This window comes from Motacilla alba, chromosome 5, assembly GCF_015832195.1.
Source record: "Motacilla alba alba isolate MOTALB_02 chromosome 5, Motacilla_alba_V1.0_pri, whole genome shotgun sequence".
Classification (NCBI taxonomy): Eukaryota; Metazoa; Chordata; class Aves; order Passeriformes; family Motacillidae; genus Motacilla; species Motacilla alba.
In genome coordinates, this window is record NC_052020.1 from 1,118,909 (window position 1) to 1,143,753 (window position 24,845).

The 24,845-nt window shown below is 42.8% G+C and overlaps 1 protein-coding gene across 1 annotated transcript in view; it reads left to right on the forward strand.

Annotated features, from left to right (window-relative positions):
* The first annotated feature begins 5,354 nt into the window (after positions 1-5,354).
* LOC119702133 overlaps positions 5,355-24,845 on the forward strand; it is a 38,971-nt gene continuing 19,480 nt past the window's right edge. Inside the window, exon 1 of the mRNA XM_038139664.1 lies at positions 5,355-5,405. The gene's annotated coding sequence lies outside the window, so the exon portion shown is untranslated. The remainder of the gene's footprint in view (positions 5,406-24,845) is intronic.

The window sequence follows — 24,845 nt, forward strand, 5'->3', positions numbered from 1 at the left end:
GGCACCAGGACTCAGGGATGAGTAGTTTACTACTGCTCAAAGGCACTCCTGGACATTTTCTCTGGTGTCCCATCCCCCAAATAGATATGCTAAAAAAATTGCTTCAAGAGAACCTTAATGTTCCTAGAATCTCTGACTAAAAGAAAATCCCTGCCTCTTGTGAGCCTTGCTTGGCAATTTAAATCTGCTAGGTAGGTTTAGAGAACTGCTGGAACAGGCTACAGGGAGAAAAACTCAAGTTTAACACTACCTTGAGCAGTTTTTGTTATTGCTGACCTAAAATAACCTGTCTCTGATGACAGTGAGAACATAATTTGCTCCACTGAATAAACCACCAAATTCAGAAGAGCAACAGAGAGTGGAGCTTGCCATAACCAACATAAAAATACAACCCCTGTGGCAGCACTAACATTTAAGGACTGAGTCAGTCATATCTTGAGGTAATGGGGAAATGAATAAGTTGAAGCCTTGGACCCATTCACTTTCAGTGTAATTCAGGCTGCACCTTTAAGTAACTCAGAGACTCTGCTATAAGCACTACTTAGAAACTACTGAAAAAGAAGATGGGGAGAGGTGAAGCTACTTTTCCCCACTCCCCCATTCCTTTTTATGTCCTCGTGTCTGAGAAAACCCATCTCCTAGCTGCTTGGAGCAAAAATTCTGCTGGTTTGTTTGTTTTTTTTGTTTTTTTGTTTTTTTTAAGGGTTTTTGATGATCTCTCAATGGGAAACTGAGCAAAGTCAGGTCCCAGTACCTACAGTGTCAATCAAACTGAAAAGAAAAATGATTTCCTTAGCATCTTCTTCTTTATGTTTAATTACTCCTTGTACTTTCTCACAAGGGGTTAAACTAGGCTGGCTTATACCAGAGGATTCGCAATCTTCAGGTCTTTGACACAGAATTTGAAAAACAGGTCTAGTAAAGCTCAGAAAAGCAGTGCATTCTTTTAATAAATGAAGCTTGAAAAAGACATTTTGCTCCTTAAATCCCGGTCCTCAATGAAAGATGGAAAGCTGAAGGGACTGAGTGCATGTTCCTGTTTTTGATGTATAGAATTCTATGCATCTAGTCTGAGCCATAATCTTAGAAGATTACAAGCCCATTCTTCTACCAGCAGTAGGGCTCACCAGCTGAAGAGTTTATTTCCAGATTCCAGCCAGTGAGTAACAGTCACCAGCTTCTCTTGTGCAACCTGTATCTACGATTCCCTATTTCATTTCCTGTTTGTATCCCTTACTCCAAATAATGCTTTGAGGACCAAGAATATATTGCTTGTTTTCTGCAAATGGGAAGTACAGGGCACAGTTTTCTCTAGATGTTAACAAGATACTGATAACCCGAGTCAGTGGTACCACTTGATACCCATCAGATGAAGACATGCAAAGCTGTGCTTTCTCTCTGTTAAGTCATTCATGTGGAGGAGAAAAAAACCCTAAAAAATAAACCAATGGATTTACCTGCTGACTGGAGAACTCATCATAGAATACTTGTCCAGTCTGATGCTGAAGAAAAGCCAGATATGAGGTATCACCTGTTACTAAAAGCAGTGGCAAACATAAAACAGAAATCAATGAATCTAAAGCACCTAAGCAACAAAACCCTTGGATAAAAAATATCATGTAATTGCTTCCAGGATTATTTTAGCTTCACTGTGTTTGCAAATAAACACAAGCATTACTGTGGACTATTGAAGAATCTATCAGACTGTCAACAGACTCTTCAATAGCTGAGAGTCAATTTGACAACTCAATTACCTGAGAAAAATCTACTCGACCATTTAAATCCTGAAATTTCATATTTACAAAGCAGCAAAGTGAAACTCAGCCTCTTGCCACCATTTCAGCTCTAAAAGCTTCTAATATAAAATCATACTAAGGGGAAAATAAAATCTCCTCAGTACTCTTTAAAACAAGAAAATTAGTACAAAATTAAAGCAGCAAGTTTTGTCTGTATAAGGCTTCGTGTAGTATCTGCACACATTAAATAAAGTATTTCAAGCTACATTCTGAGCAGTTGCCTTTGCAAATGTTCTTTCAGAAATCATCTAAGATACTGCTCTGCAGGATGAAGAGTCTGACTCCCTGAATTGAGAGACACCATTGAGTCATGGTGGCTGAGTCATTTGGTAGTTATGTTTCTATCTAAAACAATTTTTTAATCACTTGAAGATATGCAAAAAAGTAAGGATTTCAAAGGAAAAAGGAAAATATTAACTCAGAAATGCAGGTTTTCCTTTTACACAGGTCCCCTTGCAATAAAAACCACAAGGACATATATAAGGAAAAAAGTTACATAGACGTCAAATTTTGGAAGTAGGAAATGTATAGAAATGGAATGCTTCCCAGATATTTGTACTAGACAGCTGAAGTTTTAAGCATAGATCAACCACTGTTCTGCTACTTTTCACTAAATTTCATTTATTTGGCAGCCTGTACAGAGCTATGATTCTTTTCATCATTACTGTAACAATGTCACTGCTGATAATTCAGTTTTTAAGGGGAACGCATGCCACTTTGTGGGTATAATTGATTTAGAGTCAGCACTATCTCAAAATAGGGAAAAATAAAAAATGAAGAGAGCTACCAGCCTGTTCTTCCTGACTCCAGCTTTGTCAGTCTTACATCTGACTTCATTGCCCATTAACAACCACTCTTATTCTGAGACATTTTACACACTTTTAATAGAATATTACCTTAACCTGCTACAGCTCTGAACAGAATGAGAGAAAAGCAAATGGTCATCCATTGATTTTAGCACTTAGAAAATATTAGCACATATTAGAAAATATTCCACCTAAGATTTATGCTTCATCTTATAATGTCTCCAAACAGTAGGAATATTCGATACCAAAATCAATGCTAGACAGAGATGAGCAACAAAAATGCACAGAAATCTGATTCACTTCTTTCATCTCTTTTTTTATAAAGAGGCCCATTCCTCTGATCTGAAGCAGAGATGTTATAGTTTTAATGGTTTCTAGAGCATTTATAGTATTCCTTATGGTAATCCAGCAACCTTCTTTTTTCTGATACTACTACTCGTGGCTTTTTTTTTTCCTCCCCCAAAGGATCACAGCTTGTCCTCTACCCCAGCAACAACAATAAACCCCAAACAAACACAAAAATCCACAATCAGACAAAGAAAAAAAGGCAGGACTTATTCCCAATCACTGCTAAATTGATTAGTCCATAGTATTTTTCTCACCATCTTTTACCTTCACTTTTCCCCCAGCTATATAAAAACAAAACAAATAAAACAAACAAACAAAACTAAAACAAATAAACCCCAATGCAACAAAAACACACACCCCTCCATCAACCCCTTCTGTGCTCAAATCTCGACTGAAGGTATTTATCCATGAGTTCTGTCAGTTTAATTTGAATTGTCAACTTTTGGAGGCAAGGATAATATCTTATATAGTTCTTGTAAGCTCCATATTCTTATAACATTCTTCTTATGCTATTACTCATAAAATTTTACAACTGTATGACTAAAAGGAGAGAAATATCTAAATTTCTCTGAAGTTCAAGACAATCTGACACTGAATGCCCATTTCTCCACTGAAACAATAAGCCATTGTCCAAATGTAGATCCAGAAGTTAATTCAGCTAAGGGGTACATTTTCTTCTTGGTTTACTCCTTCATTGCCACTTACTGATACTAAACAGGTAAATTTTATGCAGCTATTTCATGGCCTCAGTGAAGCATAAACTTTAAAAATTTAGAGATTTTAGAGAAGCTAAGATTTTAGTTAAAGATAAGCTTTGTTGAAGCTAATTAAATAGGTAGGTCTTAATGAAGTTAAGAGTTAGTAGTTAACTGATAATTAATTGCTTGTCAACATAATGTTTGGTCAGCTGAGTTTATAATGAAGAATATAGAAACTGACAAATAGCTTTGAGGAACATAAGACAATTGTGGGCCTCCTCTGCTCTGAAACCAATTGAAGATAAGGAATGGGAGTTCTTCCAAGGGTTCATTTGTCATATTTGCACTGAAAAGGTAAAAAGGTCAGAACGAGGAAGACTACATTTACTTCTTAATTTTGGGACCCCTCCCCATGTAAGGGACCACCGACCCATTTCAAGGAACACGCTGCGCGTGCTTAATAGCTTTTGAACTAATTAACATATGAAGCGGGGGAATGGGATGTACCAAAATCATGAATATGTATTTGTATTTTGGGTATTTAATACTGGCATAGATAGAAGAGCTTTGTAATCACCTGTAAATCGCGGTGTGTATTTGGGAGCTATCCCACACGCTGCCCTGCGTCGCAATAAACACACACTTTCTAACTTTAAACTGTTAGAGAGTTTTTGTCCGTCACAGTTGGATATCGGTATTAGATCAATATCCATATTTTAATAAATCATCTGGCGAGCCATCCAGGAGGACTGCTCTCTCTGGCCGTGGGGCCAGTGGGGGTCCAGGACCCCTCTGGGCGCCCACCCAGATATTCCTGGGAAGGGGGATCCTGCGATCCCGCTGACTACCCGGGGAAAGACCAGAACCTGCTGGAACTACGGACAAAAGGTATGTTTATATTTGGGGACAGGTACCTTATTACATAAGCAGTTAATGAGGTGCGAGAGACGTCCCGCCTAAGTGGTTTGGTAACCCGTGTCCCGTAGTGGGGACCCAGGGGTCTGGTAGCCCGGGTCTCGTAGTGGAGACGACGGTGGCGGTGTTGTGGAGCATGGGTGGCTCCCGTTTCAGTTTGCAGTTTCAAGGTGCACTTCAGTAATCCATAATTTGTGCGGCTAGTCCGAGCTCTTGGGACGCGAAGGGTGCCGTTGTGGGTCGCAGACGATCCTGGCTGTGGCCTCTCGCGCTGTGTGTGTGTATTGTAAGCGGATCCGTGTTTGTTTGGTAGTTTTGTGATTTTGTGTGCTTAGATTGTGGTGGAAATTTATTTGTGTGTTGTATATGTAGTGGTTTGTAAAAGTTTGTGTTGTAAGCATTGTAATTTGTGTGATTTGGCGTGTGTTATTAATTTTTGTAGGTGTTTCTGAGAGTTTTGTGAGCTTAAAGTTGTAAAAGGTTTTTGAAATTCCCTCCTGATTTGCGGAGGGATATTTTTGTTTGGGAGAGCGTATTAATTTATAGTGTTTATATTGTGTTTAAATCGTATGTCAGAGGAGAATTAGGTTGCGTGTGTGAGTTTAGGTAGCCTGTGGTTCTGGCTGTAAGATTTTATTTGATGTATTGTTAAGGTGAAAAGGTTTTGTATGAATTGAAGATGTTTATTTTGTAGTTAAAAGAGCGAGTGAAAAAGCCCAAAACTATCTCGGTGATCAGGGAGTCATTTGTTTTCCCAGGCAACCAGAGGGGAGTTTAGGCTTTGTAGCCTCGGGATATGTTTTTTTTCAACTCCCTGTAAAATCCCCGATAGAGTTTGGCAAGTAAGTGTTTTGACAGTTTTTGGTGGGAAAGGTTTGCTTTTATTAGAGCGTGTAGTAGTATTTTAAATTGCTGGTGGATTAGTGCGGTGCTTCGGCCGAAACTTGTGTGATTTTAGCAGGATCTGGTTAAAACAATTGTTAAATGTGTTTGAGGCCGGGAAAAAACCCCTGGCTGTTTACTTTGTGAGCGGCTTTGATTGGATGCAGAAAGCAGAGATCCCAGAACTAGTGGTAGCAGAGGTGGCAGAGGGACCCTTTTGGTGCCGAGATAAGCAGCTGAGCTCTGTGTTTCATAACATTTTTGATCAAAGGGTGAGAAAGATTTGGTTGGCAATCCGAAAAGCTTTAGAACAGGCTATAATAGTGATTTACACAGCTCTTGGTGCCGCGTGGAATCGGGAGATATCTGCCGAAACTCGACTAATATTTTGCAAAGTTTTCATCTGTCCTTTGATTACAGCACGACAAGGGATACGCTTGGCATTCAGCTGCACACTTGCTGCAGTGTATAAAAGGTCGCTCACGATTTTTAAACGTATTTTAGCAGCAATATACCCGGAGCAAAGCATAACAGAGGACCTGATTTAATAAGTGATTAATAACCTGCAGCCTTGGGTATAGTGCCTGGTTTTCCTTAGATTGAATAAAAAGGAGTTTCCCCCCCCCCCCCCCCCCCCCCCACTTTTGTATAATTACAAGCTTTTTTGACAGATGTTGTTCCAAACTCTGCTTTTGAATTAACAAGTTGTTTTTTCCCTTTTGCTTACTAGCACAACTATATGAGCAGGAACAGGAGGCACAGGAATCGAGAGGTTCCCTGCCCAAGGAAAGATTGCTGCTGTAATCCATGGATTGTGTTTTGGTGTGCAGTTTGTCAGGGCTCATGGGTCCAACAAGGGTATAGGTGGCTAATACCTAAACCTGGAATTTGTGCTCTCTACTATACAAAGGAACTAAAGGCTACCCAGATAGCTATACGAATTTCGTTGGTAACTGGTCAAGAGGTTTGCGATAGTAATAAAATATTTGAGCTGTTGGAAAATGGAGTTTCAGGAACCTTAAAGAAACCAGTGGAAATTCTTAGAGTTGAGTGTGGCCAGTATATTTTTGTACCTAGGGAATACCAAGTAAAACTTAAGAACTGGGATAAGATCAAAAGACGTTGGGAAAAAGAAAATCCTATACATGGGGGCAAATGAGAGTAAAGAGATTCCCAGGGGAAGCCCTTTAGGGTATATCTTAACACACTGGAAAGAGCTGGTGGGCTATGGTGGCAGTGAAACTAAAAGGGAACTTGTCAAATTTTCCACGCAGTGGTGGCCACTCTATAGACTTGATGAAGGAGTAAAGTGGCCAGCAAATGGCACACTGGATTATGAGACTTTATTACAGTTGATGCTTTTCCTTAGGTGTGAACAGAAGTGGCAGGAGGTGACTTATGCTGATATGTTTTTCAGCCTTCAAAATCACCCTGAGTGGCAAAGGGATTGTGGAATTAGGCCACCATCTGATCCACTGGTACTGGCTCTTGAGAACGATAATAAAGCTAATAGGGAAAAGCTTAAACGGTGTTGTAGCACATGCTTGGTAAATCAAAGGTGCTCACACCCAAGTAAAGTGTATCCACCAGAAATCTTAGAACAGGAGACAGTAGAGGCACTTTTACCACCCCCTAGAAATCAGGAAGGAGGGAGGGTAGAGGAACCCTCATCAATTTTAGCCTCCCCTAACTTATCTTCTGATTCATCTGCTCTGGGAAAAACAGTAATTGAGGTAGGGGTTTCCCCATCAACTCCTGAATCACGGGAACCATCGAGGCTTTACCCACCGTTGCCTAGTAGTGATGGTGAATGGGAGGAACCTGAACCAGGTCCCAAGCCTTCCCCACAAGGTCCAATAGCATCAAGGACCCGAAGGCAAACCAGAGTGAACTCACTCCCAGAAACAACTAGAAAGCAAACTAAAGGAGTCATACAAGCACCCTTAAGGCAGGCTATGACTTCTGATGGGGAGCCAAGGATGATTAAGGTCCCCTTTTTCACAATGGATTTGGAGGCTTGGGAAAGGACTGCTAAGGGTTATCAGAATGACCCAATAGGGCTTGCTAAAAGATTGAGGTTTATGACTAAACAACATTTACCTGATTGGGCAGACATGCAGTTACTACTTGATGCCTTAACGGAAACAGAGAAGCAGCTGGTTTTAAAGGTAGCCAAGGATTTAGCTGAGGATGCTTGCGCACCGGCACAAGAGGATATTAAAAATGTATTTCCTCTCCAGGATCCAATGTGGGATCCCAGGGAACCAGATGAATTAGCACAACTTAAGAGATACCAAGACTTTATAGTGAAAGGACTTGAACGAGCAATTCCTGAAAACATAAATTGGTCAGCCTTATATGCTGTTAAACAAGGTCCCTCTCAAACACCTTCTGAATTTTTAGATCCACTGCGGGACGCGATGCGGTGATAAACCACCCTGGACCCTGGATCAGAGGAAGGGACACAACAGCTAATAAATTTATTTTTAAGACAATCCACGGGAGATATAAGGCGGAAACTTCAGAAGATCCGGGGCTCAGATAGCCGCGACTTGGAGACTTTAATGGATGAAGCATGGAGAGTCTTTAGTAATCGGGAGGAAGGATATAGACAAGGGATGAAAAAATTAGTAGCAGTAGTAAGGGAGGGAGAAAAGGAGAGGCATGAGCAAGGCCCACCGAGACAAGGACCACCCTGACTGGGAAAAGATCAATGTGCATTTTGTAAGAAATTTGGACACTGGAAAAGCCAGTGCCCAGAACTAAGAAGGAGTGACAAACAAAGAAAAGGCGGTCGGGGGGGAGAAAGGGTGGTTGCTCATGTAAAGGAGGATAAAGGAGGACTGAGGAGGACCAGAGGGCCCTACCCTAGGGGACCCTCTGGTTATAGTTAAACTAGGGAACAAAGAAAAGGAAGTGGAATTTTTAGTGGACACAGGGGCAACATTTTCAGTGTTGAATAAGGCCCTAATACCCTTAACAAATGATTATGTTATGGTAAAGGGGGCTAGTGGTCAATCTGAAAGAGCATATTTTTGTAAACCATTAAAGTATAAATTAGGACAGCAATGGGGGATTCACCGATTTTTATATATGCCTAATGCTCCATCTGCACTTTTGGGCAGAGACCTCCTAGAGCAGCTGGATGCAAAAATAATATTTAAGAATGGGGAAATTAGCTTGGAGGTAAAGGACCAACAATATGTGGAGTTGCTAAGCCTAATGTTAATAACCAGAGAAATTGAAATTGGGGGGGAAGAAGAGAAAAACTTCAAGAAAATAATGGATCAGGTATTTCCTGGGGTATGGGCTTCTAACATACCAGGTAGAGCTAAGAATCCATTACCCATACAAATCAAGCTTAAAGAAGGGGAACGACCAGTAAGGGTTAAACAAAATCCCCTAAAGAAGGAAGACAGGGAAGGGATCAGCCCAATTATAGAAATTTTTTTTCAAATAGGACTATTAAAAGAGTGTCAATCTTATTTTAATACTCCCATTTTGGCAATCAAGAAGCCTGATGGGTCATACAGGCTTGTACAAGATTTAAGGGCTGTTAACAAGGTGACTTAAGACTTGTATCCAGTAGTTGCTAACCCTTATACTTTGTTAACTCGTTTAACACCTGAACTAACCTGGTTTACCGTTTTAGATTTAAAGGATGCTTTCTTTTGCCTCCCTCTCCATGAAGCCAGCCAGAAAATTTTTGCATTTGAATGGGAAACCCCAAAACTGGACGGAAAAACCAGCTCACATGGTGTGTATTACCACAGGGATACAGAAACTCCCCTACTATATTTGGGGAACAACTTGCCGAGGATTTAGAGTCTTGGGAACCTCCACCAGGAGAAGGGCAGTTGCTCCAGTATGTGGACAACCTGCTGATAGCCACCCAGGCCCAGGAGACATGCGTGGAGTGGACGGTAAGCCTCTTAAACTTTTTGGGCCTGCAGGGGTATCGGGTATCCCAGAAGAAAGCCCAAATGGTGAGGCAGTCATTTACCTGGGTTATGAAGTGAGTGCTGGACAAAGGACCTTGGGGCAGGATCGTAAAGAAGCAATATGCCAGACCCTGAGACCTCAGACAGTGAAAGAACTGAGAACCTTTTTGAGCATGACAGGATGGTGCAGGCTATGGATCTATAACTATGGGTTACTTGTTAAACCTTTATATGCCCTGATCACAGAAGGGGGCAGAGACCTTCAGTGGACGAAAGGAGCAACCCAAGCCTTTGACCAACTGAAGAAGGCCCTCATGTCAGCTCCGGCTCTAAGACTTCCAGACATGAGTAAACCATTTTTCCTGTTTTCCCAAGAAAAACAAGGGGTTGCTTTGGGAATATTAGCACAGAACTTAGGCCCGTACCGGAGAGCAGTGGCCTATCTCTCCGAACAGCTGGACACAGCAGCTAAGGGATGGCCAGGGTGTCTCAGAGCCGTTGCAGCAGTGGCAGTGAACATTCAGGAAGCACACAAATTCACCCTGGGCCAGAAGATGACTGTGCTAGTATCCCACACAGTGTCTGCAGTCCTTGAGGCAAAAGGAGGACATTGGCTCTCCCCACAGAGGTTTCTGAAGTACCAAGCTAATGCCGCTGGCTGGGATACGGGGTGTACCCAGGAGCTGCATCAAAGCCGGATAGCATAGCTCTGAGGGGGGCTAATCAGCCCAAGCTCTGGCGGTGCCCCTAGCCTATGCCTTAGCAAGCCTTTAGTGATTTCAGCTCAGTGATTATCAGCTCATGAGTGATTTCAGCTCTTTGGGCTTGCTAGGCTTGGCTGGGGCACGCAGCAGGCACTCGGAAGACCAGGAAAGAGAGGAGAGCGCTGTGTGAGGTTCCAAGACGATGTCTTTATTGGTCTTCTTCGTAGCTCTTTCGCGGGGTGTCTCGAAGGGTCTCAGGGACAGCGGCTCCAACGAGCCGGGCAGAAACAGGGGTTTATATAGGGTTAGGGAGGATTGAGAATTGTCCAATGGTAAGGGTTAAAGGAAAGTGACCTATAGCTTTACAGAGAGATAAGCAAGGGTCCGAGAGCGGGAGAGAGGGGCTCCTTTTGTCCAGTCATCCTGACTCAGCATTCTGTCTCTGAACGCCAAGGCAGGTTTGCAGGGCCTGTGCCTGCTACAACTCCACTTTCTGTATTTAGAAAAAAGGCACTCCCTATAGCTCTTTTGAAACAATGAACAAGACATGAGAACATGGCTAATACAATGACAATCACAAGCAAAATCCACAACATTCCCTTAACCAAAGATGCAACCCATCCTGTTAATCCCCATTGACTGAACACATGATTAACCCAGTCCGGGTTGTTTTCTACTTTCAAGTCCTTCACAAGGTCCCTCAGTTTCTGGATGTTCGCATGGATGGATTCCGAGCGTGAAGAGAGGTTGAAGCAGCACATCCCTTCGAAGTCCTCGCAGCCATGTCCGTGGGCCAGCAGCAGGAAGTCAATTGCTGCTCGGTTTTGGAGCGATGCATGTCTTATGGTTTCTTCTTCCTTTAAGAGATCGCTCAGGGCTGCAGATGTAGCATTAGCCTGCTTACTGAGCCAACACCCGAGGTGATTTATTTCACCTAGGGCCTTGGCTGCAGCTACCCATGGTAGGAATAGGGAGACAGCAATCTTTTTTGGTTTGTTCCAATCATATAATCTGGGATCACAATTTTCATCAAATTCTGTGTATGACCTTTTGCGGCGTTTTAATTCACTTTCTTTTTTCCAATTGTGTAACAAGGTGATATTTGGAGTCAGGGTAGAAAGTCTCCCAAGGGTACAGGGACCTCCCTGGAGTCGAGAGGGAATCCCGGCCCACACTCTGTCACCGCAGATGAGAAACGTTCCCTTGGGTAATACTTTGGGATTGAGAGAGGACACAGAAATCACACGAGCAGTGTAATTACACCAATCAGGAGGGTTATAGGCTTTGTTAATGGGTGATATGTCTTTTCGATATGTGTTTTTGGTCTGGTCAATTTCTGGCCAATTATTTTTTGGGCGCCTGAAGTAGAATTTGACGCAGTATGTTGCCTTGGAGGACCCCAGCAGGTCCAATTCTTGGGGTTCCTCTAGAGCATTGGGCAACATTTTTGTCCACTCATCCCAAGTATCTACCAAGTTGGGTCTCTTACCTGTGGTGCGGAGGAGCTCTGTGTTATAGACGGGCCAATCATCGGCTGCGAAGGGAATTCCTACTAGACATGTGGAAAGTGGGTTATCAACACTTCCCATGGATAGACACATGTTATCCTGTTTTAATGTTTTTGCTAAGGTTACCCAAACATTATGGCTAGGCTGTGGGCTAATCCAACCGATGGCATACGGTACGGTGAAGAGCATCCAGGCAGCAGTAAGGACAGCACCAACGGAGATATTTTTCATCTTTGGACAGGAATGGGGCTTCTGATAGGGAATATAAGCACAATTTGTTATCTTTATGACAAGAGGGTTAGGGTTTTCTCCCTTGTTCCTTCCTTCCCCCCCCCTTTTTTTTTTTTTTTTTTTTTTTTTTTTTTTTTTTTTTTTTTTTTTTTTCCTCTAATAAGCTAAGGATAGGGGGGGTAGGTATAGGTTTTTTTGATAAGAGGCAAGAAAAGGGAACAGTAGGGTTTTTAGGGCACAGAGGGGTAAAAACATAAAATTCTAAAATTCAGAGAACAATTTTGTGTTCAAGCTATATCTAGCTTCTGGCTAAATGCAGCAGAACGTTATTCAGCTTTCTGTTTTGTCTGCTGTCGTGTGGTGGGACGGTCTTTCCCTATGCATGTGGAGATTCGGCGACGTCTTCGTCTCCAGGCAGAGCTTGTTTGGTTCTGAGGAGGACTTGTGTTTGACTCAGGAGGATTCTTGTCAGTGTTTGTAGCGGTAGTGTTTGCAGTGCCTAGGTATGGTTTGATGTTTTTTCCTGGGTACCATCTCGGACCTGATGGTAGTAGAACACACGCATATCCTCTTCCCCAAGTGATCAGTTGGAAAGGTCCTGTGATTTGATGTGTTTCTGGGTCCTCCACCAGCACAGGTGGTTTCTCAGTGAGCTTTGCTTGGGTGGTATTTGCAAAGTGCCGAAGTATTGGTGGGTCAGGCTCTGATGTTGTACAGTTTAGGAAGTTGATGACATAGAGAGCCTTGCAAAGTCTTTCAACTGGAGATATGGCTCTTGTTTCTCCTTGCTGCTGATTGAGGACTCTTTTGAGGGTTTGATGTGTCCTTTCTACGATGGATTGTCCTGTGGGGTTTGCAGGTATGCCTGTCTTGTGTTCTATTCCCCATTCACTGAAGAACTCTTTTAGCTTACGAGAGGTATAGGCAGGTCCATTGTCTGTTTTGATCTCCTTTGGTACTCCCAGGGTAGCGAAGGCAAGGAGGAAGTGCTTTATGGTGTGCTGTGCAGTTTCTCCTGTATGTGATGATGCAAACACTGCTCCTGAAAATGTGTCGACCGATACATGCACGTATTTTGACCTTCCAAAGGGTGTGAAGTGAGTTACATCTGTCTGCCACAGCTGGCAGCTGTTCAGACCTCGGGGATTGACTCCTGTCCCCATGGATGGTATCTGGTAGTTTTGACAGCTCGGGCATGTGGCAACAATAGCTTTTGCCTGCTCCTTTGAAAGCTTGAACATTCTGATAAGGGCAGGTACATTCTGATGAAAAAATGCATGTGACAACTTTGCCTGGGCAAAGATGTTAGGAACATTAGCAGTCTCTACTGCCATGGCTAGTGCATCCGCCCTCCTGTTCCCTTCTGTGATGATGCCTGGGAGGTCGGTGTGTGACCTCACATGCATTATATGATAAGGTTGCTTTCTGCTGGAAATAAGGCGTGTTAATGCAGAAATCAATTGGTGTAACTTTGGATTGGAAAGGTCTTTGAGAAGAGCATGTTCTGCTCTCATAGCTATACCAGCAACATAAGCTGAATCTGTGACCAAATTGAAGGGTATGTCTTTGAATTTCTCAAAGGCTCTGACAACAGCTGCTAACTCTGCAATCTGTGGAGATCCCTCCACTATTTCAATATCAGATTCCCATTTTTGGGTATTTGGGTCTTTCCATGTCATTACTGACTTGTGGGATGACCCTGAGCCATCTGTAAAGATGGTTAGAGCTTTGAGAGGAGTCCTGCTTTGGACTAATTTTGGGGTCAGATGAAAGGTCACATCCCGATTAAAAAGTTTGTGTCTGGGGATATGAACTGAAATTTGGCCTGTATAGCTATCTAGGGCAAACTGGAGACTTTCATTGGTCTGAAGCAAATGCTCCAGGTCCCCAGTGGTCAGTGGCAAGTATATGCATGTGAACTCACACCCTGCAAGAGAGCGGAGGCGAGATCTAGCCTTTTTTATTAGATGTGCCATGATCTCTTGGAAGGTGGTAATTGTCTTTTTAGGTTGGTTATTTGTAAAGATCCACTCCAGGATCAGCAAAGGGTCTCTAAGTTGAGTGTCCCACTGGAAAATCAGTCCATAAAACCGAGGTGCTTTTCCCAAAATGACGAACTGGAAGGGCAGGCTGGGTTCAAAGCGATGGGCTTTGCGTGAAGACAGGGCTTCTTGGACCTTGGTGATGGCATCTCGGGCCTCTGTTGTGAGAGTGCATGGAGAGTCTAGATCCTCGTGGCCACGGAGAAGGTTGAACAGGGGAGCGAGGTCCTCTGTTGTTATTCCTAGCAGGGGACGCACCCAGTTGATGGATCCACACAGGCTGTGTAAGTCCCTCAGGGTCTTTGGGTCGTCTCGGATGGCGAGCTGCTGGGGTACGATGGTCCTTTCCCGGATCTGGAAGCCAAGGTAAGTCCATGGGTTGGTGTACTGTATTTTGTCCTCACGGATCTCGAATCCTGCCTTTTCTATGGTTTCAATAGTCTTTTTAACTGCTTTGTCCAGGTAAGCTTTTTCTGATGCACAGACCAGGATGTCATCCATATAGTGGTGGATGATTGCCTCTGGGAATAGCTTCCGAACGGGAGACAGGATGTGAGCAACATACCACTGGCATATAGTAGGACTGGACTTCAGTCCTTGAGGCAGAAAACGCCAATGATATCTTTTAAGTGGAGTCTCTCTGTTAAGGGATGGCACCGAGAAAGCAAACCGTGGGGCATCGAGAGGATGCAGAGGTATGCTGAAAAAACAGTCCTTAATATCTATGATAGCAAGTGTCCAGTCTCTAGGCAGCATCGATGGGGAGGGCAGGCCTGGCTGTAAGGGGCCCATGTCCTCGACGACTTCGTTGATTTTGCGAAGGTCGTGGAGGAGTCTCCACCTGTCCGTTCCAGGCTTTTTCAGTACGAAGACTGGAGAGTTCCAAGGGCTGGTGGTCTCAACGATGTGGCCTTTGGTTAGCTGTTCTTCCACGAGAGCTTGTAGTGCGCACAGCTTTTCTTCGGAAAGGGGCCACTGCTCGATCCAGATCGGGTCATGGCTTTTCCAGGTGAGTTGAGGAGTATCTGGCAGTGCGCGCTCCTCAGTGGCCCCAGTTAGAAATCCTGGCTGGGAATACGTAGGGAGGCCCCCCATTGGGATAGAATGTCCCTTCCCCAAAGGGTGATGGGGGCCCTTACCACGAATGGGCGGATGGTTGCCAGCTTGCCTTCAGGCCCTTCGACGAGGACGTTGTTCTTGCTCCGCATGGACACTGTGGCTCCACCGATCCCTGAAATCATGCCTGGCACTGGCTGTAGATCCCAGTGTGCTGGCCACTCTGAGCGAGCGATGATGGTCACGTCAGCACCGGTGTCCAGCATCCCTGGCAGGTGGAACTTTTCTCCTCTGCAGGCGAGACCACACTCAATGGTAGGCTTACTTGGTCCCACAACTTGTGCCCACATTGCTGTAGGGTTGAGAGGAAGCTGCTCCCTGTGATTCTTTGGGAGTAGAAAAGCCTGTGCAATTGGAGTTCCCTTTGAAAGAAAATATGGTAAGTCCGTGCAGTACACCTGGACAAAGATTTCTTGTCCTGAGTGCACTGTTTGCACCTCTGGAACAACGAAGATCTCCTTTGGGCTATGGACAGTGTCACCTATGATTAAGATGTTAGAAGGACCGCCTTTTGGCCCACGTTTGCCTGTGGGAACATGATAAACATCTTTATTTTTAAAGTCAATGGACAGAGCAGTTACCAGCTGGCGTCTTGTTCCCATCGGTGTCGCTCCGTGTGTTGGACCCTCTTCAGGTGTCCTGGAATCTCCCGGGGTGGTGCGTGGATGGGTCTGGGTGGCCTTTGATTTGTTGTCGTAGCCCGGGGCTCCACCGGGCTCCGAGACCCGTTTCCCGAATACAGCTGGTAGCGTGGCTGGTGCTGGGGCCTTCGGTAGGTGTGGCCAGGGTATCGGGCAGGCAGCCTGTCTGGACAGTCCCTCATAAAATGTGTCAAATCACCACAGTACAGGCAGCGAGTCTGGTCTTTAGAAGCCATAACTGCATATGCACCAGAAACTCCTTCAGCAATACCCTTAGAAACTGCTTCTGCCACTGTATTTTCACTGGACAAATGACGTGTGCAGCTTTCCAGCATTTGCTCTATGGTAGGTTCTGTGTCCAGGGGTAGAGCCCTCAGAATTGTTTTACATTTTTCATTAGCATTACTCATGGCAAGTTTACACAATAGTTCTTTTCTTGCCTCTGTGCTCTCTATCTGTTTTTCTAGAGCATCTTTAACTCTGTCCACAAATTTGATAAAGCTTTCTTCTACTCCTTGTTTGATATTAGAAAAATGTTGGGAAGGAGTGGAATCATCTGGGGTAAGAAGTAAGGAGGTTTTTGCTGCCATAGCCAGGTCCTGCAATGCTTCCTTAGGTAAGGTATCAGCCTGATCATTAGGTTTCTGTAAATCCCCTTCACCGGCCAGCTGTTCAACTGTAAGATCTGGCCTATCAGCATTTTTAGTATATGAATCTGATAATGTTTTCAATTGTTTTTTCCAATGCCTTTCCCATAACATATATTCTGCTGGGGAAAGGAGGCAGTGGGCCATATTCTTAATATCGTGGGGTACTAAGATATGTGCTGAGAACGTGGCTTCTAGGAAATTTCTGAAAATATGAGAGTTTCTGCCATGTTCTTTAGCTGTGTTCCTTAGCTGTATGAGTTCCTTATTTGTTAGAGGTTCCCACGTTTTTCGGGTAGTGGCCCCCCCCTCTTTTTCCTTTTTTATAATCTACTGGGAAGGCAGAAATTCTCTGTGCCATTTCCCAATCCCCTGCCTTTGCAGCTTCGAGCTTAATTTGGGCCCATGCATCAATATACTGTGTATCAGAATCAGAGTCACTGTCACTGCTGTCCGAGGAGGAGGAGGAGTGAGAGCGAGAGCGACCCTCATGCTTTTTATGTTGTGTTGGAGCTGGCTTTGGCAGAGCTTTTTGGGACTGGGGTGGATTTGAGGAAGCACACGGCAAGGCTTGGCTACAGGGGGTTTGCAGTGGCGCTGGGATGGCAACAACTCGGGTGGCACAGCACGCACAGGATTGAGGCACATGTGGGGGTGGGGTGGTACCGTGGGGGGTTTCCGAGGTTCCGTGCGAGGGACACTGAGGGTGGGTGGGTGGCTGGGAAGCCGGGGGATGGGGGCAAGGGGGGTGCGGGAGGGTATTGGGGTTGGGGGGGGCTGCCGCGGGTACAGCGTGGTTTGCAGGGGCTGCGGCAGCCAGGCGGGCAGGGAGACCTCCTGCTGCAGCACAGCTGGGGGCAGAGATACACGCAGGGGCGGGGGGGGCTGTGTTTGAGGGGCCGGCAGGGACGGCAGGGACGGCGGCAAGGGAGATAAGAGCACCCGTGGCAGGGGGGGAGGGAGCAATCGCAGAGGTAGGGGAGGGGGTGGGGTGCGCACAGGATACCGCGGGTTGCACATTACACGGAAAGGGATTCGTGCTTCCCGCGACCGGAGGGGAAGGCGGGGTGAGGGCGGGCCGCGCGGACCCCGCAGGCGCGGCGGGGAGGGTAGAGAACGGCGCGAGGTTTGTATTAGTAGTTCCTGACAGAGGAGTTAGTTGTGGGTTGGGATCAGACGCCGCAGTAGGACCCAGGGAAGGAGAGGATGTGACAGCGACCTTATCAGCACAATTTGCATTTGGAGGGTCTGTTGGGACAGATAAGATCGTATCTCTGGTTTTCCCTGAGGTGTTAGTAGGAGAAGAACTTTTGTTAAGTCCCTCTACGGCTTTTGTTATAATATGAAATATAGGTATAAAGCGAGCTACAGATAGATCCTGTTTGGACTGTAAAAGATAGAGTCTAGTTCCAACCTGATCCCAAAAAGAATCTAGCGTTAGAGTGTTTGTAGTAACATCAGGAAACTGGAGGATTATCCATTTTATAAACTTTTTCAGAATAGATTTTGAAAGATTACCTTTAGAAAAAGAGAAGTTGTTAGTAGATAGGATTTCTAGGATTAGTAAATAAATTTCTCTCTTTTTATCCTGGGATCTTGTACTAAGTTTGGATCCCATTAATCCCATTCCCTACCAGCAAAAAAAAGAGAAAAAAAAGAAAAAAAAACTAAAAAGGGACCCAAGTGAATTTTTTGCGCGCAAGAAAGGCTGATTTTTAAAACTTACACTTTTTCAGCCGGATGGGGTCAAAAATCTGCTGGTAGGTGGTCTCCGTCTCAGTCTCCTCGGACAGTCGTCCAGCTGTCAGGGTGAGGGTCGACTGAGTCCTTCCGAAGCAGACCTTCTAGAACGGAGGCCTTGCTTCTTCTGGGGTTTGACGATCCGAAGGCAGTTACTATTTCAGGAAGAAATGCTGCTCTCCAGGGTTTCAGGTCCCCTCGTTCGGTGCGTCAGTTAATGCCGCTGGCTGGGATACGGGGTGTACCCAGGAGCTGCATCAAAGCCGGATAGCATAGCTCTGAGGGGGGCTAATCAGCCCAAGCTCTGGCGGTGCCCCTAGCCTATGCCTTAGCAAGCCTTTAGTGATTTCAGCTCAGTGATTATCAGCTCATGAGTGATTTCAGCTCTTTGGGCTTGCTAGGCTTGGCTGGGGCACGCAGCAGGCACTCGGAAGACCAGGAAAGAGAGGAGAGCGCTGTGTGAGGTTCCAAGACGATGTCTTTATTGGTCTTCTTCGTAGCTCTTTCGCGGGGTGTCTCGAAGGGTCTCAGGGACAGCGGCTCCAACGAGCCGGGCAGAAACAGGGGTTTATATAGGGTTAGGGAGGATTGAGAATTGTCCAATGGTAAGGGTTAAAGGAAAGTGACCTATAGCTTTACAGAGAGATAAGCAAGGGTCCGAGAGCGGGAGAGAGGGGCTCCTTTTGTCCAGTCATCCTGACTCAGCATTCTGTCTCTGAACGCCAAGGCAGGTTTGCAGGGCCTGTGCCTGCTACACATTACCAGGTCGTGTTCAGCCTCGTATCCACCAACACCCCTGAGTCCTCCTCAGGGCTGCTCTGATCTATTCATCCTCCAGCTTGTGTTGACCTGACCCAGGTAAAGCACCTTATACTTGGTATTGTTAAATCTTACAAGATTCCCATGGACCCACTTCTTGAGCTTGTCCAGATCCCTCGGGATGGCAACCTATTCTTCAGGTGCGTCAATTGCACCACTAAACTTGATGCCATCTGAAACTTGCTGAGAGTGCACTCAACTCTTTGCCTACATCATTAATAGAGATAGGAAATAACACTGGTCCCAACACTCTCCCTGAGAGACATTTAGCAGAAAAGAAAAAATAATATTTTCATTGTATCATCCCAGCAGACATCTGTTGCACAGACTCTGAAATCAAAGAATTTTAAATGTTTTGTTTGTGTACTAAATTTTCCTTTTTTCTAGAAAGTCCATGAACATGAAAAAGATGAGAAAAATTATCTTAAAATAGATGTTTTTCAAACAAATCTTTCCTAAAATAAATAGTCATGTTACCACACCAATCTGACTGTCTGAATCTTTCCTAGAAACTGTTCTAAGTAGGGGAAGAAAGTTATTTAGATCATTCTTATTACCATCATCTAAACCACAATAATACTTTGAATAGCATAAAACCATTCTTCCTAACTGCATACAAACAAATAACAAGGAAATTCTCCCACCACAAAGAACTTGCAATATCATTATAAGACGATAGACACCAGATGGATGCAACAAACAGATGGAGGAAGAATAAGGTAGCAATGAGATGATTATAATCAGCATGATAAGCAGTGATGCATACCAGCAAACCGGCTGCCTAGCCATTATCTATGTGTGTGCGCACGCATGTAAAATTTACACAAATACCATTGACGTGATATTAACTAATTCAGAACGTCTGATATTGTCAGTTTATAACAACAAGAAATGCAGGCTCTGCCAGTAAGAGTTGATACCCTCAGGTAACATTGGGAAGAAGTATTCCACATGACTGATGGTATTAACTAATGAAAGGGTGGAGAGTACTTTCAGTCAGCAACTGGTTTGCTGAACTTTAACAAAACTGTCATTTCCATGTTACTGGGAATTATAAGGTGAGGAAGGGATTTCAGGGGAGGAAGATCATCTTTTAAGGTTTTCTTTCCAAATCAAATTAGAGACAATGAGTTCTAAAGAGTAATGTGTTTTGGACAGGAAATGTGCCGCTTGAGGAAGCACAATCTGAAAGGCTTTATTGCTAAACATCTGAGGCCATTTTGTTCAACATTAGATCAGAATTTCAAACAGAAAATTCTACTCATAGTAGCAGAATTACTTTAGAAGACACTGTAAGATCCCTGGGAAGTATGTGGTTAATATTTTCTCTTCGACAAAGAAAAAATTTTAAAGTTTCTTCCAACATTTTTGACCTAAATCTCCACCAATATTTAGATAACAAATACTAGTGGAAAAATATGGTTGTATCTAATTCTCTTTGTTGCAAAGAAAGATGTCTAAAGGTGAAAATATAAATTTAAATGTAAATGTATATTTAAATGTAAAATATATGAAGCAGATAATTCTGCACTCTCACTTGTTTTCTGTGTGTTACACAAATAACTGCGGGGAACATTGAGCTGCAGCCACCCCTGGCCTCATGACAGCTTTTTTATCGCAGGATGGCTGAGCTTCACAAAATGTTATGAAAATGACAAAGTTCTGCAAACTGCAGCACATATTTTTGTAAACAATTAAACAGTGAAAAACTAAAGTGCGCTGCAGAAATTGTTTGCAAAAGATGTCCCATGCCCAAGTAAACCTCATTCTTCCCAGTGTGATATTTAAGGAATAACTTGAAGGGTGTTACTTCTATCTTTTTTTAAATACCTATGCAAACATTAAGAATGTGCAGTAATGTGAATTTGAAACAGATCTTCAGATGATGACAGTATTGCATTTGCATTTCCAAGAGGGATTGCAATGAATAGAGAAAAGTCTATTTTTAATTTTTCATGCAATTTTAGTTCTGACTGCTTAAACAAGTATATATTTCTCATGGGTACTTTAGAACTCCGAGTGTTAATGCTGTTGAAATTCATTCAGTTTCTGAAATTAATTCAGAGTTTTTATTTTAAAAAATAATATAAGGAAATGGACTTCTAATCCATTGCAAACACATTAAAAGCAAACTTTCCAAATAGATTGTTATTAATATTCTGTTAATAATGTAATTTATTTAAGAAAATATTTTATTTTTTTCCTAAGCTACTTTATTCAACAAATTTCTTTTTTCCACACAATCTTTTTCATTTTAGGTGTAGATTTAGGTATATCTGTGGTCTTAATTGCTGTAACTACAAAGAAATTATTTTCTTCAAACAAAGGGACTCAAAAGATATGTCACTTTATACTGAAGTCTTCCCAGATTGACATGATGAGGACATGTGAACACCTACTATAAGCATATATGTATTAAGAATTTTTTCTTCTAAATGTTAGTATATATACTAACTTTTTTTTACATACACAGTAACTCAGTCATTCTGCCACTGTTATTTGATTTCATGGATTTAAACAGATAATTTCCTTACCTTAGTAGCTACTAATCTGAAGGAGGGAAAGAGGGAGATTGCTAAAGGTAGCCCAGATCTACGTTAATGCTTTGAATGGTTCTCATTCAAAGCTTACTAGATTATTATGTTAGTTGGCTTTAGATCCAGATATTATTCATAATTTAGTTAATGTTAAAAAATCATTAAAAATATCAAAGGTTAGGAAGATGTTAACACCAAAATTTTGTAGTGTTCATGCAATTTCACTGAAATTAAAATTGCCTTATTTCTTTGATTTAGTATATCCAGAGTAATGGGCTATATTAGAAAACAGCAGCTTGGCTTTTATTTGAAAAATTAAAAAAACCTCTACTACTTCTTTGCTTTTAAATTTTACTTTCTTTCCATATTTATGTACTTTATATAATAGTAAATATTTTTATGCAAGTTTCTCTTCCACCCTAAAGTCAGAGGGAATAACCTAAGCACTAATAAATAATTTTTAAAAAGGGAGAGAGATATATAATGAAGAAATATAAACAGGAGAGGAAGGTAGATAAATGAACAACACTAAGGATAAAAAATATACACTGCAAATATTCCTGAATATTTGATTTTATAGAACTAATTTACAGCAGACTATTGTTATTTGCAGGTTTTTAATTCCAGCTGCTGCTAGGATTTGAATAGCATTGCTGAAACAGGTGGTTGCCTTCTCTGTGAAGGGGCTACCGTGATATAAATCATCCCACCACTCCCAGATTGTGTTGAAGGAGGAGGAGTATTTCTAGTTGAAGCAACATATCTTTCTACTGTTCAGGGCTCTTGTAGGAAGTTGTGAGTTTTTCACCCTTCTCTGACTATCTAGTTCATGCCACAGGTGAAATAAATCCCAAATAGTTCCAGTACAAGGAACTGAAGTAGAAAGGAACACTGCCTTTGTTCACAAGGTTGCTGGCATGTCTTTATCGATGAAGACCTCAAATTAATTTCTTTGGGACTCTGCTGAGAGACAGAGTAGAATCATCAGTGGCCTTTGGAATATACACATAATTCTGAGGTTATTCAGTTATAAATCCTTCATAGCTTTGCCTGTGAGATATTTTTTGTGCTAAATTTAATAAATTAATCAAAATATTTCATTTATTCATAAAAGGCTGATATCAGTTGCAATTAATTCAAACTTTACTTTAAAATCTCTTGTAGAATTTTCTTTTGTGTACCTGAAAAAAGATAGAAGAACATGAGAAAATTGTCAAGATTTTCTCACATTTCTCTTTCACATTTTTAAACTTATTATACAAATTACTGGCATTTTAAAATTCACCAGCTTTAACCAGTACAAATTAACCCATTTAGAAATATTTGTAAATTATTTTTTATTTACTGTTTTTCTGTCCACCTTGTTTATATGTCGTGTCTCTAACTGATATAAATCTGATAAAACCGCATCACCTAATGTGTCTGTTAATTGTTATGGCTAGCATAGTGCAAAGAAGAAAAAATACCAAATGAACGGGAGCAATTCCATGCATTCATACATCAAGGAAAAATGTCTTTCAATATTCAGCCAGGGCTACAGGGATTTGATTTCCAAAGATAGAACCAAAACTGCCGTAAAATGCTGGTTTAATGTTGAACATCTGTTTCAGTGCAATAAGCCACATATATTGTAGAATCAGGACCCTAGGACAGTAAACCATTTAATGGAAACCTAGAATGGAATCTAGAAACACAGTTTTGAGTCCTGTTTATTCAACTAAGTTTTCCCTTTCTGTTTTTGCATTGTTCCTAGTGACATACAGTCTGTGGTATTTCATGATGATTTTCCTTTCTATTTTTTAAATTTGAGAAGATTTTGCTTATTCTAGAATATTTTGAAATATGAATCAAATTTGCCCATAAGCAAGTAGCAACATGAGTTTTCTTTTGCTCTTGTATGTCAACAGTAAACATATGACTACAATAAAAATGGAAGAACAGTTACACAAACAGCAAAATATAACTCATCTGTTGTCAGGTCTGGAGATTGACAGTCCAAAAGTGCTTGGACATGTAACAGTTAAAAGCTTGAAATTATAAGCACTGAGTTAGGGTTTCAAGCTGCCTGTATGTTGTAGGATTGTTGCTGGGTACCTAAGAATGAAGCATAAAGCTGATAATACACTAAGCAGAGAAATTAACAAGTGAGACAAAAAAGCCACATTTGTAACTCTGCCTTTTCTGGACTCTTCTGTAGCTGTAGCCTTCAATAAGACACCCATGGGAAGCTGAAAATCCCTGCTGAAAATGCAGGTCTCGTCTCACCTCAGACATTTAAATCATGCCCCTGAGCAGAATTGGCCAACAGGTACTTCTTATGGAAAAACAGTATGAGAAAAGAAGGAGTGACAACTACTGCCTGATAGATTAATATAGAGAAAACTCTCGGTGAAAGCAGGGAGTTGCAATATTCCACGCTGCTTGGCCTGAGGATATGAAACTACCTGCAGAAAGATAATTTAGCATATGCTACCTGGTTTGCCATACCCTGCACACTGCCAACTAAAACTCTCCAGTAAAGGAAGGAAGGGTAACAGGAGAGAGCAGGGGGGATGTAGCTCTACATCCCTTAACCAGGACTTTCACAATAGAGACTGGAAAACTCTGAGATTTGCCAGAAATATTCCTTCACCAATAAAGCCTGAGATGAAAAAGCCATGTCTTATCTGTGCATGTGCTGTTCTGCAGGTATGGCAAGGAAAAGGCTCTGATGAGACTGTCCCTTCCCATCCTGTCTCAAGGGCTGTCCCACCCTGCTCATGACCCAGGAGTCCACTTCATCCAGCCTGGACTGTCAGCCTGTGGCCCTGTAATACAACAGCAGAACTGGTCTCCAGCTCCCCATAGCCTTTCCCTGCCCACCCACAGGCCCTGCTGGGTCAGTCCCATCTTCAGTCCCTCAGCCCAGGACATTCTCAGCCCATCCTGACCTCAGGTAAATGGCGGGTGACCATGGCTGTTGTTGTTCTGGCGCCATCAGCTTCCTTGCTCCTGGCTGGAGTGGTGGGGTGTGTCCCCTGGGGAGCCCCCGGGCCCTACAGGTGCTGATGGGGAGCACATTTGTACTTGAAGTGAAAGAGCTGTCAAACATAAGCTGAGCTTGGAATGTCTGTAACATTGGATATTAGTAACTCTTTTTAATGTCATTTTTGCACTGCTTTGAGAGTGAAAGTTGAGAATTTGTAACCCCATGTGCCAAGGAAGGATGTGAGTTATTCTTGCATCCCAGAGGATCATGTCAACTGCTAGACAGGTACGCAGAGTTCCTGACCACAGGCTTGCTCCTCTGGACTCGTCTTTTGATGAGATTGACCATTGCAGCTGCATTTTGTATTGCTGGAGTGTGTTAGTCCTGCTAGCCCAGAGCCTGTGCTGGGCACAAGGCTGAAGAACTTGTAAATCTTAGACAGCTTAAAGCAGCTAGTGAACACCTAGGTACTCACATCAGATAAGAGGCAAATGCTTCAGGGTCTG